This window comes from Micromys minutus (genome assembly GCF_963924665.1).
Source record: "Micromys minutus genome assembly, chromosome: 22".
Lineage (NCBI taxonomy): Eukaryota > Metazoa > Chordata > Mammalia > Rodentia > Muridae > Micromys > Micromys minutus.
In genome coordinates, this window is record NC_137957.1 from 43,781,138 (window position 1) to 43,799,290 (window position 18,153).

Here is an 18,153-nt window from a genome sequence, read left to right on the forward strand (position 1 = left end):
AACAGAGGTAATACTTGGCACAAAACTTGGCACCTGAAATGGGAAGAAATCTTAGATTGTTGTGATTAGTAACCTCTCAGAGGGCCACACTACTCGGGGAAAGTCTCTGATAATTTTAGTGGGGGACAGTGTGGAGCAAAGCAACGGCAAAAAGGTCCCTTAGAAAGAGAAGTGACAATTTTCAAGGTTGAGAAACTTTAAAAGCCCATTAGAACAGCTGGGAGTATGTGCCATTTATGCAACGAAGGCTGAAGCACCGCAAGTTCAAAGTTTGCCTAGGCGATCTAGCCAGCTCCTGTCCAAGAACAAGACACAAAAGCCAGAGTAAACAACAAACCAATCAAAGAAATCAGGGTGTTGAGCAGCGGCGGCAGCTCAAGGCTGCAGTGGGCATCACGTGACCGAGCCATGTTTCCTGTGGGCCGCATCCACAGTCACTTGAAAACTCACAGCACAAACCGTGGACGGGTAGGCGCCACTGCTGCTGTGTACAGTGAAGCAGGGCTGGAGTACCTCACAGCTGAGGTGTTGGAGTTCGCAGGTAATGCTTCTGAAGATCTCGAAGTAAAGCGCATCACTGACATCCCTTCCAGCTTGCGATCTGAGGTGATGAAGAATTGGACTCCCTCATGAAGGGTACCATAGCCGGGGGCGGTGTGATCCGGCACATCCACAAGTCTCTGATCCGGAGGAAGGGGCAGCAGAAAACTGCTTAGAGTCACTGACCTGCTCTCCTCACTGTGTGTAACTGGGGCAGAGGGTACCAGCGAGGAGTGTGGGAAAGCATAGACAATTGCTGTAGACAAGATAAAAGACACATCTGTATGTTCTTAGACTCTCGGAGTTTGATAAGTCCTTTTCCCTGTGGTCACAGTCACGTGTTGATTCAAACTTGTGTTTAATACAAAAATAGAATATATATATATATATATATATATATATATATATATACACAAAAGAAAAAAGAAAGTAAGAAAGAAGTCAGACTCTTTACAACTATTCTCCTTTTTATCTTTATTCTTCCCTTAGGAAGAAAGATGCCACCTAAGAAATGGAAATTTGGATTTTACGCTTTCCTTCTCTACCACGAATGAGCACATCCCATTTGCATATGCATTCATCAAATACCCAGTGAGCACCTTCTGCGGACTAGGCTCAGTACTAGACTCTGTCACTGTGGTCATAGATAGGGCAACAGCTCTCGCTCCCAGAGTTTATGCTTGAAGCTGGGGTTATGACAAATCAATTACACACGCCTGCACAGAACAATTTTTTATGAGGTTGAAGAATAGGATTATAGCTGTCACAACTCATAAATAAGAACAAATCATAAACGTGTATAAAGTCAAACGTTATGGAAATTGCAAAAGACCAGGAGAAAAATGGAACCTGGAGAGTGTGAGTCTGGGATGATCTGCTGATAAGAGGGTTGCGAGCGAGATGGAGCCAGTCTTAAAATGACTTTAGAGACAGAGCTTCCAGTGCAGAGGACAGAGCAAGGTCCTGAGACTAGAGGAAGTTTGTTGTGTCCAACGGACAATAGTGACCTGAATAAGAGGGTGAGCCGGGATCTACGGCACCAGACCATCCTGGACAAGAGAGCAAAGGGAGCTTGCTCGGCTGTTGCTCTGCGTGTCCCGGAACTGTGGCTAAATCGTCCCATTCCTCCCATCAAGTGATAATCATGAGAGAGACAGTGCAGCTGCCTGGCTCCTAAGTTCTACCACACAGCATCCAGCTCCGTGTCATTCAGGATCTGGGGAGATGCCTGGAACTTTCAGAAGGGATATAGGTAGAGAGAAACTCAAGGGCATGTTTGCACCTCAAGGGAGGGCTTGTTTTGCCTCTGATACTTCAGAAGGTTAAGCTCATGCTTTCTTGGCCTCTTCTACTTGGGTAGGACAGCATGGTAGCAGGAGCACATGACAGTCAGGGAAGCAAATCGAGGACTGGAGGCTGGGTACAGCCCTCAGAATGGTCGGTGGTACGCTTCCTCCAGAAAGACGCCACATCCACAAGTCTGCATAACTTCCCCAAACAGTTACCACTGCCCAGGGAACAGATAGAATACCCAAGTCTGAAGGGACAGTTTATACTCAAACCATAATGAGTGTCTTAGAAGACATGCTTTGTCCCTAGCATCTAAGTAAGAGAGTGAGTAACGCTAAATGCTTCAAATGCCTGGAAAGCGAAGACCTTGTCTGTCTGTCTGTCTGTCTGTCTCGATTTCTTTTCTCTTTCTGCCTTTTCCCTTTTCCCCTCTTACAGCCTGCTTCTCTGACTTCATCCTAGTGGAGTACAGGGAAGCTCCGGGCTTAGGGGTCAGGGGCATTAGGGTCCAGAATCCCCCATCTGTTGTAAATCACTAGGTGAGTCGTGCCAGACCATTCCGGGATCTGGACTTCCAGACCCCTCATCTGGGACCATCACCAAGATTCCTCATGGAGCACAGACTCCATGATTCTATTACCTTCCTCCCTCCAGAGTGAAGAAAGGGTCAGCCTCCTGCACACAAGCCCATCCAACTGTCCTAGAGCAATAAAGCAATTTCCTTGGAAATGGTTTAAGAAGAAAAGTCACGAGGCTCTTGCAGAATATGATGAAACCCAGTCCTGGCTGAATATTAAGTTAGAGAGGGGTCTGTGACTTGGTAGGGGTGGAGGTTGGGGGGGGGGGGAAGGAGCCTAAGCATTCGGAGAGAGAAATTTTAATTGCGATTGTTTGGCCCGTTGATCTTAGGCAAAAGACAAGACGTCCCAAAGCAGCCTCAAACACAGATATTTGTAAAGCAGACGGCTGGGGGATGGTTTGGTTTCTCCCCCCCCTCCCTTCTGAGGCTGTTTGAGGAGCGGTCTACAGCACTGACAAGCACGGGTTTTGGAGGCCATTGAAAAGTTTTGGGTCTAAATAGGGTAGGCAGCTTGGCTCAAGCGTTGCTAAGGAACACCTGGCAACAGGCAACAATAGGCCTTTTAGAGAATCCGGGGCAAACAGTGACCGTGGTAATGGGGTGGGCTTAAGGGTCTCCTTGCAGGCTGGGCCCCTCCTCTCCTCACACTGGGGCCTGGGCACTGGGCTATGTTCCGGAAATTCCCTGCACAAAGCCCCATTCAGTGGGAGGAGAGCCAATGCGTGTGCTGTGCGGGGAGTGGGGGTGGAGACAGAGGAAGGGAGGGAGCGGGGGAGGGGGTGCCAGAGAAGGCGCTTTACTGAAAAAAAAAAAACCCACCCAACCCTCTCAAGTCTCTTTCTTCTCCGAAAGACTAAAAGAGGCACAGAAAGTGCTAAGTTTGTAAAAGAGGCTGAAAAGATTCAGAAAAAGTAGCATAAAAGGGGCTGGGAACGCCCAGTGAATTTTGAACAGAGAGCAGAAAAGGGACCCTAAAAAGCAATTAGTGATGCTGCTTGTAAATGAAGAGGCAGCTAGTTTGGGGTGGGGAGCTGACAGCTGGAGGTAGGTGTGGGTTGTTGGGGAGATTGGAGCAGGTGAGGAGAGAGGGATGAGGACAGGGGGGGGATGGGAAAAGTGAAGGGGGTAGGAATTGGAAGGATGAACAGTGGAGAGACAGTGGACACAGCCTTCATTCTAACCATGTCTTTGCTGAGTGAGACTTGGGCTATGCAGCTATCCCACCCACTTTGATTTTTGCAGTTGAGTAAGGCAGTCCCAGAAAAGCAAGAGAGGTTTGGGCAAGTGAGGGTCAAGGGTGGGACCTTCATCTGCAATCCCTTGGTCTCTGATAACCACAAAGGAAGCCCCAATGTTCTTAAGGTTTGGAAATGACCCTCTCTCTCCCCCATCGGGAGTGAATAGTAGATGCTCCAGGGAGTTGGGTGTTTGCCTGGGTTCCTGGGGAGGCTCAGATGACAGCCAGTGGAGGAAGGCAAGGGAGCCAACAAATTAGCACTCTACACATTCCACGCGCCCAAGCTGTATAACATTAGTGCTCAAACACCCTACTCAACAGCTCTAAAGATAATAATTTTACATTTCCAGCAGAATGTGCACAGTGACAATTATCTGTATTCCTACTGTGTCTCAGCATCAACCAATAATCAAGAGAATTATGTTCCAGTTGAAAGCAGATTTAAATAAACAGACGCTAAATGGGAGCCAATAATAGATGTACCAAAATAGTTCAGGCAAGGAAGCCGCCATTCAGATACAAAGCTGTTTAATGAAGGAGTCAGGAGGTGCGCAGACCCTAGGGTTTACTATGCCCTGTCTGCAGCTCAGCTGGGTTGACACGATCTAGCTGTCTCTGCACACTTAGCAAATGTGCTACCTTCTACCTCGTCTCCCTTCCTTCAGTGGATTCTGACCATTCATCAGCAGCTAGGAACATCTGGACAGCACTACCAAAATTATTAAACCCCGCCCTTACTGAGCATTTGTGTCCCTCTGCTCAGGGTTAAAATATGGTCATGTTGTATGGGTCAGGAGAGGAGTGTCAGCTTCTTAAAAATAAATTCGTGTCATTTTTGGTAGGAGGGAATGAGATACTGAAAAAAGCAGAAGAATGGAGGTTCACAATATAGTCATTAAATCGGTGGTTCTCAACCTGTGGCGCTCGACCCTTTTGGGGTAGCATATCAAATATCCTGAGTATCACATATTTATATTATAATTTATAATAGTTGCAAAATTAGCGTCACAAACTGGCAATAAAATAACTTTATGGTTGGGTGTTACCACAACATATCAAACCATATTTAAAGGCTGTGGCATTAGAAAGGTTGAGAACCACTGCATTAAATCATTGCATGTGACAGAGGTTACTCCATGGGTCACACATGATCTAGGATCCAGGAATTCAGAGATTAAAGGAATGGCCACCCTCTTTAAAGAGCCCCCCAACCGTGTAGGGAGGAGATGATCAGGGGATTCATGGCAGTTAATAAGCATTTATAAACATACAGTGGGAGAACAGGAATGAGCTCCGATAAGTTTGGTAAAGGAGATGCCAAGGAGAGAGCTATGCCCTGGGGGCTAAGTAACAGATCCCAGAAGGGAACCTTGCTGTTCAGAAAACCTGGTTGGTTCCAGTCACTATACTTCTTTGGCAAGAACAGCTTCAGGATGAGATGTTGGAAGATGGTTGAAACAAGAGGAGATAAGAAACTAATGGTAACCAAAGAAGCATCCTTATAGTGCTCTTGAGACTAGAGGAATGAGCAGGGGCTTCTTCATCTTTGTTCTCCTGTTCCCCACAGAGGGCTCTCATTAGCAGCTTCCTTTGCACTCTTATTTACTCTATTAGTATTATTATTTCAAGTTCTCTGCCTGCTCATTCATCCTTACCCAGCAGTGGGGAGCTTAATATGCTCTTGACCACTCTGCAACAGGAGTCTTTCCTTCTAGCTCTGGGTACCCAGCAACAAGGCCATCCAATTCTGTATACAGTGGTAAAAGGTTGCTGTTTCCCCAAATATAGCTCCTGTTATTTGACTGCCCAGAGCTCCATGGAAGCTAATATAGATAAATATGTACATCCAGCTAGAAATAACTGTCGGAAGAGAGAAGTAAGAAATTTTCAAGTTGAAGAGATGTGCACGGGTACAAACCAACATTTAAGCCAAGCTTAACAAAGAATATATTGAATTATTCCTGAGAGGTAGGAAAACATTTGTTGTTTTCAGAGTTTCGCAGTGTGCCTGGAATGTAATACACACAGTTACTCATACCTTATTATCTAGGTTAATATATAATGTACTTTCTGATTGTCTGATGAATCACTCTTTCCATTTGTTTGGTAGTAATTCAAGGTATACACAAGGTTTACACCCATCTACTTACATATGTATAACAATATAAAAGCTGAATTTTATGGGTGTGGGAAATATGTCATTACAACATATAAGTAAATAGCAAAAATATTCATATTTTTAGTCACCATCTTTTCAGGACCACAGACAGCTCAGCATATTATCCTGTTCAGTGTATTTAATTTCGTGGTCAAAAGTAAAATTACATGTGTATTTGAATTTTCCAATCTTTACAATCAATTTTATATATTTTTCTCTAAAAGAAAAAGCCACATTTGAGGACAGCAGGTCACCAGTTCATTTTGTCAATTTTCTTTTGTTACTCTAATTTTAATTACTCAGCACCAAGACTGATAAGATCAACCAAGATAGAAGTTTCCCTTACAGACTCCTTCTAGGTGTCCTTGGCGCACTATAACTGAGGTTGAACTTGTAAGAGGAAGACTTGGAAAGGTGAGTCTGCAAGAGAACCAGTTAAAATTACCTTCCCTTTCAAGTTTGGTGTAAACTGAGGAGATGAGATGTGTAAATCCTCTTTAATCCTCACCCCTGTGCTGGTGTTTTTCTCCACAGGTGCAGGAGGGGACAACCTACCAGATGGATAATGGAGGACCGAGTGAAGAAGGAAGGAAAAAGTGACCTGAGATTGTTTAGTTTTGGCAAAGCTAGCTACACCATTCTGCTAAAACTTCATTGTTTTCGAAAGAAATGCAAACAAATTCAAACAATAGGAGAGAATTTGTTTAGCATATATGCAAATGTGCAGAGGATACAGCTTCAGGAACATACTCAAATGATGTTTTGTTGGAAGCCCCTTTCTTGTCATTTCCCAGGTTGGCTTTTCATGGCATTGATTTCTTTCTCTCCAGGAGTTTCTCAGCTTGAGCAGCTATGTGAAGTCCTCATCTCCAAATGTGGAATTCCATCATCAGTGGGGATGAAGATGCTAGCAAAGCACTTTAATAAGATGAGCATCACCGTTCTTAAGCTCACCCGCTTTCAGTAGAGCAGCTCTTGAGAAGGACTTTAGTAAAGGTCCTCTAGCCTGCTTCCATAAAGCAGTCACCATGCCTAGAGACTTGGACAGGCTGGTTGCTTAATCTTTAGTTGTTTGTGAGCTAGAGAAGAGCCACTTGACAGTATGGAGCCCAGGAAATAATAAACAACAAGAAGAAATGGCCAATGCCAGGACAGCTGGGTGTCTTACACAACATCAGCATATTGTAATAGAAATCTGGAGGCTGGAAGTCCAAAATAAAAGGGAGATGAAGGGAGATGTTCTGTGACATTTTTGCTGGCATGACATGGCATAGATATGTACCCATTCCAGATAGAAAGCCTGAAACTGGTCAAAGAAGGATCCCACCGAAGTCCAGCTCCTGCTCCTCCACTTTCTAGTTTCCATAGTTTGAATTGTCTTCCAGTCCAGGTATTGCTAATGGCATGGTACTAAGGGAGGGACCTTTAATGGTGATTAGACCAGGAGGGCTTCTTTGTGATGAATGGTATTAAGGCTCTTATCAAAAATGACCCTCATAGCATTAAACTCACTTACCTTTCTGTGTCTCTTCACAGAAGGAAACAGAGCTCCTCATTTCTGGAGGACACAGCAACACGTGCCGTCTTAGAAACACTGGACCTGCAAGAGACGTAACATTAGACTCCCGGTCATCAGGAATATGAGAAAAACAAATGTCTGGGGTTTTGTTTGTTTGCTGTTTATTGTTTTGTTTTGTTTAAATAAACCATCTACTTTCAGGCGTTCCTGTTACAACATCACACAATGGACTAAGACTTAAACCGTTTGACGTTGGAAACTTCCAGCACCTTCTCCATGACACACAGCAAGAACTCAGTTTATATTTAGCTTGTTATCATTTCTTTTTCCTACTGGCTAAAGCAGGTAACGGAAATTCCAAGAAGCACAGGAGAGAGAACAGAGCTATTAAAGCATAAAGCTAAGAGGACAGATTCTGCGCATGTGCGTGGGACCTTTGAGGCGCAGATGCCTAAAAGGAACCTGGCGTGCAAGATTTACTCACAGGGAAGACTTGTGGGAGATGAAAGAGGAAAGAAAGAGGGAGCAGAGGTACACGCAGAGACCTGCAGACGACCGTAACCTCTGAAACGAGGGGAGAGGCACAGCAGAAAAAAAGACAGGGTGCGAGGCAGTGGAAGAGCTGTTGGAAGAGATCTGCTTGGGCAAACCAGACTTTTGTCTCACTCATTGGCTACCTGGGAGCAATCTGGGTAGTGCCCAGCTTCAGGGTGAGCACGGCTGCCTAGTCCCAAGTATGTGGCAAAGGAGCTCTCACACAACGATGCTCCCGGTAACAGGTTCTCTTTGCAGAGAGATGTAACACCCATGGGCTGCAATCTGCCTCTGCAGCCCTCACCGAAGCGGGCTTTTTCTTACTCAGAATCTCTAAGAGCACTGGCGACCCGGGCAGGACAGATGCAGAGGAAGAAACAGAGTTAGCTGAGCTCTTGTCTTTCGGGATCCTTACCGCACTGGCCTAAGCCAGTATTATCACTTGCCACCATCCTCCGTGGTGAGTACTGTTTGTATCTTAAGTGTCTGTCCTGAACACGTTTTCCTTCAAGCCAGGTCTGTCCTGATGTGAGTCAGAGGGTGAGAATCCATTACTAAAAGGGACTTCCTCTATATTGCATTCAGAGAAAACCTTCTATTGGTCACAGCACTTGGATTTGATCTGACTGCCCATCTCTCTTTGACCTTCTCTTTCATCCCTCTGCCCATCAGAGTCTTGTGAAGCAGCTAGTTCAGGGATGTTTGCTGCTTCTTTTGGGAAACGTGCATGCTGTAGAGCTCTTCTCTTCAGGAATTTACTGAGAAGTACCTTCTCAGTGCAGCCTCCACAGAGCATCTGATCCGCCCTTGGCAAATCCTCACGGTTCCATTTGTTTCCCCACTTGGTCCAAACATCATCATGCATTAAAATGTAAGCCCCAGGACAGAGGAAATTGGTTTCACCATATCAACTGGGATGGTTTTATGAATGGGTGAATTCTAGACTCATCTGCAAGAGTGGTGGAGATAGACCGGGATCTCTCTCCTGGTGACAGAAAAAGCCAAAGATTTGGGTCAGCAAGCATGGGTATGAAGTCAAAGCCCTGGCATCCAGTGAGAGAAGCCTGTTAAGTCCTGTTTTGGGCATCCATGTGGTGTGAAGGATGTGTGGAAAAACAGCAAAAGTTTTGTCGACTGTGAAAAGTAAAGGACATAAGAAGTCAAAATCACAGGAACATGCATTTTGCCCTGATGAGGGATGGTAGATTGTGACGATCACATTCAAGCCACTTCCAATTCCTCCAGTGATGTTTTACAGCCTAATTTATTATTAATCAAAGGCTCAATCCCAGCTCCTGACTCCATCTCTCTAACCCCATGCAAGCTTCTGAATCTCATCTCTCCAGTTCTGGAACAGAGTTGATGGTAGCCATCATGCTCAGCTTTGAGGGATGGGGATTGAACTCGACACACTCCTTGAGACCTGGCAATGTTTTCGTGAACGCAAGTGGAGAAGGATCTGTGAGCAGCAGGTGTCTCTCCCAACTCAACTCCTCGACTGAGACCCTTCATCTCTTCATTGCTGTCACAGAAGCAAGACTTTATGTGCCCTGAAGTATTAGTTAATCATTTTTCCCTCCCTCCCTCCCTCCCTTTCTCCCTTCTTCCTCCCCTCTTATTTATTTGTTTGTTTTGATGCAGGGTTTCTCTGTGTAGCCCCAGCTGTCCTGGAACTAGCTGTGCAGATCAGGCTGACCTCAAACTCAGAGATCTGCCTGCCTCTGTCTCCCAAACACTGGGATTAAAGGCATATACTGACAACCACCCAGCTCAATATTTTCTTTTTCTTAATGTGTCACATCGTGTCTGGATTTGGTGGCTAATGTATTTACAGCAGCTCTATCTTTTGAACTAGACTATAAGTGGAAGCATTGTAAGGTTTAGGAACAGGGATAGTCTTGCCTGAACCAATACCATATTGACTTCGTGAGCATAATCTGACACACAGGACAGTAACAAATAATATGCCTTTCTGCTCCTTCATTTCAATCTATTCAGTTTCAGGTCTCTGATAGGTGTTTGGGTGCTTGGAGGAAGGGCTGTTCCTTTTACCACTGTAGCTCATTGTCCCCAAAGGACATCAAAACAGGGCACTGTCATGGATACAGGAGAAAAGATGTCCTACATATGTGATGGTACAGTAGAGTATTAAAAGTCTAATTTCAGCCATTTCTCCCAATTAAGGCCAACTTGCATGTGATTCCAGTTTCCCATTTGAAATGAACGTCTAGCGGTAATTGGACCACAGAGCTATTAACCACCGCACTTCAATCTGCAAAGAATTGTCTTTGTTCAATTAGGAATCTACATTTTCATGCCAGTCTTCACATATTATTTTGAATGGAGAATGGACCCTGATTAAGAGCTATCCTTCTTAAAAAGAAGAAAAAAGGGGGGGGGACTACCTCCAAACAAAAAGTCTCCCAGCAGCCTTCAGTCCTTGTCCTGTTGTTTGATTTAATGTGCTACTTGTCTCTAACAGTTAGAGAAGCATGTCATATGAATGACTTTTTAAAAAAATATTAATATCAGAGAAACCCTCTTGTGCCTTTAGAACAGTTAAGCACTTTGACAACTGAGAATGTCAGTTTCTCCAAGTCTGTCCACTAACGTCTTACATGATAATGACTGGCTTGTATACATAAAATATCTGACCCTCCCACTTAGTTTTGACATTCCTATAACTATGTACTCTCTTTGAGTTGAAAAAGTGACTTCATATGGAAGTCTCACAGAGAATAATTAATCCTTCCCTTCTTCAGCAGGGAAGAAGACAGAAAGTTTGTGAGGTTTTTCTCACTCTACAAGTAAATCGTTGATGAAATGAGGGGTAAACTACATCCATCTGCCTCCCTCAGACCAATTCCTCTCATGGATCAAGTGCCTTTTTATCTTATTGAACCAATAAAGCTAAAGGACAGTATCCTTCAAGCGGTAGGGTGCTGTAGGTAGAATTCTAAAAAAATGAGTGGCGACTCCCAAAATCTGTGCCCTAGTGATTCCAAAGCACTTCTCTAGTTAGAGTTTTAGTTAAAGAAAGAGATTTGTGAATTATTAAAGCATGTTACCACCATGACAACTTCTTGTGTATATGGCATTTGTGTGAGTGTATGTGTGTGTGTGTGTGTGTGTGTGTGAGAGAGAGAGAGAGAGAGAGAGAGAGAGAGAGAGAGAGAGAGAGAGAGGGAGAAACTGACACAGAGACAGAGGGAGACACACATAGAGAGACAGAGACAGAGACTGGGTGTTGCTGTGCTCTGAGGCATGTGGAAAGGTCAAAGGACTGTCTCATGTGTTCGTCCTCACCGGCCCCCTTTGTGAGGCAGGTCTCTTGTTGACTATTACGTATACTGGACTAGCAGTTAGATGACCTCCCAGGGATTTCTACGCCTCTGTCTCTCACCTGCTGGTAGGAGTCCTGGGGTTTCAGGTGTGTGCCATCATGTTAGGTTCTCATGGGTTCTAGAGCTCTGAACTCAGCTGCTCCAGCCTGAAATACAAGCTCTTTACCCACCCCAAGTCTCTCCAACCTAAAAGCATTTCTAAAGTATATGGGCTATTATCTGGATCAAAATGATAATTTAGGTTCCCTTTCCAATACTGGTTCCTTTAGAAAGGAGCTCATGACTTCCCCACTGTTGCAACACTTCAACCAAACACAGATAGTGAGGTATGACAATAAGTGGATCATTTCTGTTTATAACCCAGAGGTAGGTAAGTTATATATAACGGATGTACTACGCTTAATCTTTTGTGTGCTTTAATATACATACACTCAAAAAAAAAAAAAAAAAAAACCCTTCAGTACGAGAAGTAGAATTCTGGCTAAATTGTTCATTACCCTGTTAGAAACATTATACAACCATTGTAAACCTCCTTCTTTGGTCCAGAGCCCGTCTCTTCATTAACACTCCAGTAAACCTGCACATGAGCATGTTCTGTCTTCGACCATGCTGTTTCAAAATGACAAGAAGAAAGACTTACTTAGGCGTCTAGATGGGAAATGATGGCTACCCCGAGTTTTCCTCTTGCATACATAGAGTCAGTGTTTGAGAGATTTTAGGTCCCACGAGCTTTGTGAGTGAGAGTGATGGTGGATTCTTGTGCATTCTGATTGCTGCTGGCTGTGAGGTGTTTGCTGGGGGTGGGGTTGCCGAGAGGAATGGCCATTCTTTTCTTATCCCTCTATTCCTTTGGCTGTGGCGGGTGTAGAGATAACCTTCCAGTCGTGATGGGAAGCAATGGCCCTCACTTTCACAGGAACTTGCCATCTGGTCCTGAGAGCCAGAGATAATTCAGTCTCCTAGTTAGCTCAGTACCCCAGCAACAGTCTGATAAATGAATCTGATTATATTGACGACTGGCAATGTCAATACCAAAACAGCATTTGGCCCGTGGGAGTGAGCTCTTCAGGTTTTTTTTTTTTTTTTTTTTTTTTTTTCCTGAGCAAAACAACCTAGTTCTAATTAAATTAACGTATCTCAAAACCGAGCACATTGCTGAAGGGGAAAGGGGTCACATTTTATACAGGCAGTGCTGAGACACTAAAAGTCCATTTGCATAGCCCGTACATCTTTTATCTAACCTTTGATCTCGAGAAGCAAGAAAGCAGATTCAATTTGAGCCTTGTTTACTCTAGACTGAATAAGTGGACTCAGGAAAAATTTTCTTCCTAATGAACACGGTGAGTATGGAAGCATTCTGAAGCCACCCAGAGTTAATAAGCTCCATGTTTTAAAAGGGGAAAAAAGTGTTCCCGTCAAGAGAAAGAAGGAGAGCTACCGCATGCGTGACATAGGTGGGCACAAGGAAATGTTTTTGAGCCCAACTGTCTGGACTGGATGCTCAAGTTGACAGATTTCACCATAGTTCTTTAAATCTCAGTTGGAGGTCATCAGTGTGGCGCTGCCATTTTGAAATAGTTATCTTGTCCAACTAGAGCCAGAGTGAAGTTGAAGAGAGGCTGAGACAATTGGAACAAAGCTCTGGGCACGGCCAGATATCCCAGGGTCCCCAGGAGAGTGTGTGTAACAATGATAAGATGGTATAATTAAATTAAGTGATACAGCAATGCATGAGAAAAATCAGCCTGCAAAGGTCCATCTCTTGGGTGAACGTAAGCGTTAAAAAGATTTCTTATTCAACAGAAAGCCGGGCTGCCAAAGTTATCTTAGCTGCAGAAATAAAACATCATTCTTTTGGGAGACTGTTCTTGCTGGGAAGCAATGTGAACGAAGGAGGAGACGTAGCTTTCTTTAAGAGAGTAAAGCACACATGGCCTACCCCTCAGCATAAAGGAGATGCCAGTGTCTAGATGGTGGAGTGGGGGGCGGTCAGGAACTAGGCACTGATCAATGCTGTGCAAAGAACAGAGTGAAGGAAGCTGGGAGTCAGAGGAGAGTGGAAGGCATCACAGTTTTGTGAAGAAGGGTCAGGATATGGCTCTCTTTCAATAGATAATATCCAAGCAAATCTCGAAGGACATGAGACCTCTTTCTTACGGAGTTAGGCGAATAGTGTTCTAGGAAGTAGGAACAGCATCAGGTGCTGCATAATTTATGTCAAAAAAAATCTAAGAAAGGAGTTCCCATCTCTATTTTAATAGAAGTGCAAACTGAGGGTGAGGGAGATTAACCAACTTGCCTCTAGACACAAAGCTGGTAACTGACAGAGCCCAACTGTGATCGGTAGACATTCTGTCTGTAGGCCCCACCCACTGAAACTCTGTAGAATTTTCTGTCTCCTGGATTGATAGACTCTGGTTGTTTTCAGTTGTTGGAAACACATCCAGTCCCAGGGTATTCGTACAGTGTGGTGCACATAGATGAACCCTGGTAAGATGTAGAGGGGGTGAGAACAGAGAGAGACCTACAGGGGCAAAGGCATGTTTCACAATTCACACTGCACATTAACCGAACAAAGGGGTATCTGAAAACCACCATCTGCTACTTTTGGGGAACTCATTTCTGCTTGTTTATATGAATCCAGACCACCTCTTTGTGGTTGTCTTTCAACCTGCACAAAGCCCCTGTGGGTAAGCGTTTAAGACACTGCTCCGCCTTAAAGAAAAGAAAAGTCGGAGGGAGGGATGAAGAAGGAAGGGTTGTGGCACGGGGGGGGGGGGGGGGGGGAAGGGCACCGTAGAAGGAAAGAGAATCGAGAATAATCCCAGAAAGAATTTCTGATGGAATTCTATCTTTCTCCCTTCCATATACACATCATCTGCAGGTACATGGTGAATACTCTATACCCAAACTGGGAACCACTGGGGTACATATTGAAATGGCACACCCCCCCTATTATTAATGATGAAGATTGTTTACTTTCTAGTGTGCACGCACATCTCTTGATATACCTGTTGAAATGCTCCAAGAAGCGTGTGCTACATGTGTATAAAGGGGTGATAGTTCTACTTTAATGACCTGTGACAATAGGCAGTCCACAGGTGCTGTGAAGGGAAGAGAAGCAAATGCAGAGGAGACTTTCCAGAGAGAAAGACCAATGGAGGGGGGAGCGGAGAGGAAAAGGGAGAGGGAGAGAATACAACACTAAGTGTGTCTGAAAAAGCCATAGGAATTCAATTACCTAAAATTGCTCATAATATTCATATAATTTAAATGAAGTTACGCCACTTGGAGTAATAATACTACTCCCAAGGGTCATAGACTAGCTAACAAAAACACCATTACCAGGCATGCAAACCTTTTGAATTGTTGGTTAGCCAAGTCTAAGAGGCCACCCTAAGCGATATAGGCTACTGCTGCCACCCTTGGTTTCCTGCCAACACTTGATGACACTACGTATTTATAACACAGGACTTGGGGGAATCAATCCAATACTGACCTGGAAGCGTCCTCCTGGAAGACTAGCTCTTATAGGACCTGAAGGTGCTATGCAAGTTTCCAAGAGTGAAAGGCAATCAATAGTTCTAGCCAGGCATAATGCCCCTAAACCTCAATAACAAGGACGGAAAGGTATCTTTAAAGGTGCAACAATGGCACCTGAAGCTTAGGGATAGCCACCATCTCTCTGGTTAGACTGAAGGTCCATTGAATAGGAGGAAAATACACATCTAGCTAATTACGCATGGCTTGTAAGGTCATGAACCTTAGAGGAAACCTACTACTGTCATTTTCCTGTCACAACTTTTCCCTTGGACCTTAGAGATTTATGTTGTGTTTGCTCTGCGTTGCCATTAAAAAAGATATGACATGCATTTACCAACTAAAGCTACTATAGGTCAAAATTTTGACTCAACTTAGTGGAGCTCTTTTATTTCAGGTTGTCTTAAAACTACAGACAAGATATTAGACAGGCTCATACTCACCTCAAGGACAGGTTGAGGGTAAAGGCATTCCTAAGTTCCCTCATGGGTTATCTACTTTAATCTCCCAGAGTTTGTTTGCTCCTAGGCAGGCTAAAGAGTATATGCATAAAATTGCTCTGGCTTCCAGTCTTACGTGCCCTAAATTTTTAATTTAAATCAAGGAGCATAGTCAACTCAGAAACGGGGCTATCACTCAAATGTCCTTTCCCGCCATGGGTAATGATGCACTGATGACTTCAGGAAAGCTGTAATACACAGTGCCGTCTCCAGTTTCCTCTGCACGATTCCCTCCCTCCTTCCCTCCCTCTCCCCCCCTCTCCCCCCTTTTTGTATGCTGTGCTTACTGCATGTGTGTGCATGACCATGTGAAGGCAAGGGAGGTGAAGATCAGCTCTTATGCTACTGCCTGGCTCTCTAGCTTGTCTTCTGAGAGTCTCTCACTGAGCCCACTGCTCACTGGTTGGATAGGCTGGCCAGCCAGCGAGATGTCGGAAGCTCCTTGTTTCTGCCCCACTACCAGGGCTAGAGTAACAGACACACACCACCAGTGAACCTGGACTTTATGTGTGTGCTAAGGATTTGAACTCAATTCGTGCTTGCATAGCAGGCACTTTACCTACAAACCATCATCACAAGCCCTACCATGTTTTCAAGTCAACTGTGTGTACACTAAAACCCTGGCCACGCTCCTCAACAGCTCAACTGCTTGCACAGGTTTCTCTACCTCCTTTAATGGCAATGCCATCCATCTTACAAATCATAAAAGCCTTCCAGACAGCTTGCTGCTTCTCAGCAGAACCATTTCTCACCCCTGCTTGCCTGCTCCAGGCCTTCACCTCTTCCCAATTGTTACTATTGGAATGTTCTGTCGGCCAACTGATCTCCTTTCTGTGGTCCACCCACCCTCCACTGGCATGGTTGAATCTGTTAAAAGGAAAGTGGGTCATGTTACTCTTGCCTGAAATCTTCCTCAGAACTAACTTCTTTTTTTTCTTTCTTCCTTCCTTTTTTGCCTTCATTCCTTCCTTCCTTCCTTCCATCCTTCCTTCTTTCCTTTAGTATTTAAATTTTCAATCCTTTGTTTATTGAAATTAAAATAAACTTATATCATCTCTTCTTTCCTTTTTATCTCTCAACTCTTCCCATATACCCCTTCTTCTCTTTCAAATTCAGTCTTTTAACCCCCTTTTACACTGCATGGGCATGTGTGTGTATGTTCCTAATTATATACATAAAAACAGCTGCTCATTCTGTTTAATGTTACCAGTATGTCTGTGATTTTAGGTTGACCACTTAGTATTGTTTAAATAATTGGAGGAAAGTTGCTTTTGTCTCACTCAGAGAAAAGTTCCGCAGTGGGCAGTGGCCTTCTCTCAAGTCTCTACAGCTTGAACTCAGCAGCTTTTCCTCTCCTCCTTGCTCACCTTTCTCAGCATTCCCCGCTGTTCCCTAAGATCCATGGATGTACTTCCGGTTCAGTCTCCGTGCATTTGGATGTGCTTCCTGTTCAGCCTCTGTGTGTGCACTTCCTTCCTTATAGGATGCTTTGTCTCCAGAACTTTTTTGTTGTCATGCTTACTTCCTTTAGATTTTTGTGCCAAATTTACTGTCAGAATTAAACCTTCCAAGCACCCTTGATGACATATATTATAGGGCTCAGGACAACATGAAAACACAGAGAGTCCTCTCCCTCCAAACTAGACTAAGAAAGCACCAGGAGAAATAGCTTAAATCTAAAGTTATCTGTGATCAGAAATCTTCTCTAAATAAATAGTTACAGTATTCCATGAAGCTCATTTGTAAACTGCCTGTCAAAAACTTGGTGACCTTTTAGAACTCTCAAGTCCTATCCTTAGAAAAATAGTAATATCTTGCAGATTAGGTAATCATTTATGTTTCATTAATATCATTTTGTCATAGTTATATGACATATAAAATAAGGTGGGTGTATAATATATTTGTATAATTTTTTTATAATTTTTTTGCTTTTTAGTCAATCTCCTTCTGTGTCATAGAATGTTTACAGCATAAATATGGAAGTGGGAAGTGTGTCCTTTGAGTAATTTTTCATCCAAGTAAGTTTGAAAAATAACAGACTCTGGTAAGCATATCTTTAAATTTTTGTGTATTTTTTGGACTTTTTCTTTAGACATTTTTGAGCTAGCAAGGGCTGTTTGTTTTGCTCTTCAGGTCTAAACCCTTTAAGTGTGATTGATGAAGCCCTGCATTTGCACACAGAAAATATATAAAGGCAGAAGGTTTCTTCTGAGACAGGGAGAAGAGGCAAGGCGATGGGAAGAGCTTCCTTTCCTGATCATGACTGAATAGAAGGGGAATTCCATCTCCACTCTTCTATAGAGCGTTTCTGTACTCAATAGTGAGGATGTTCAACCGTGCATAAACGCACAGATGGGTGCAGATGCTTCTGTCTCAGTGTTACCAGGGTAAAGGACCAGGCTTAAGTTTCAGATACACACTCATATGCGTGTGCTTGCAAGATAGCAAACCCATCACCTCTATTGCAACAGGGGAGTCAAAAAACAAAGCCATAAAAATGCAAGGCCAAATTCTTAATTAATGTATCCAATAAGCATAAAATTGCTCTGTCTAATTTCTGCAAATATCTGTACTTTTTTTAACTTGTAAGTTTTTTATGACTAGGGATACAATGCATCAAGAGTACCTGCTTAGCATGTCTGAAGCCCTGGGTTCAATCAATACTATATGAACCAGATAAGAAAGCACTGTGAGAAAGAGGCAGAGAATCAGGAGTCTGAAATTCTTCTTATCTATATAGTGAGTTCAAGGTCAACATAGGCTATATGAATCTCTATACCAAAACAAAAAAGTCAAACAAATTTGTAAATATATAAAAAGCAATAATAACAAAAATGTGGGATCTGGCTGTATCTAGAGCAAGATTACTTTGTCTTTCTCAGCATTTTTTTTCCACTTGGTTCTATATACC

At 43.6% G+C, this 18,153-nt stretch overlaps 1 pseudogene across 1 annotated transcript; it reads left to right on the top strand.

Annotated features, from left to right (window-relative positions):
- Positions 1–408: 408 nt before the first annotated feature.
- On the top strand, positions 409–716 carry LOC308435161 (histone H2A.V-like; annotated as a pseudogene). The gene has a single exon. The product of its transcript is annotated as a histone H2A.V-like (transcript).
- Positions 717–18,153: the final 17,437 nt, after the last annotated feature.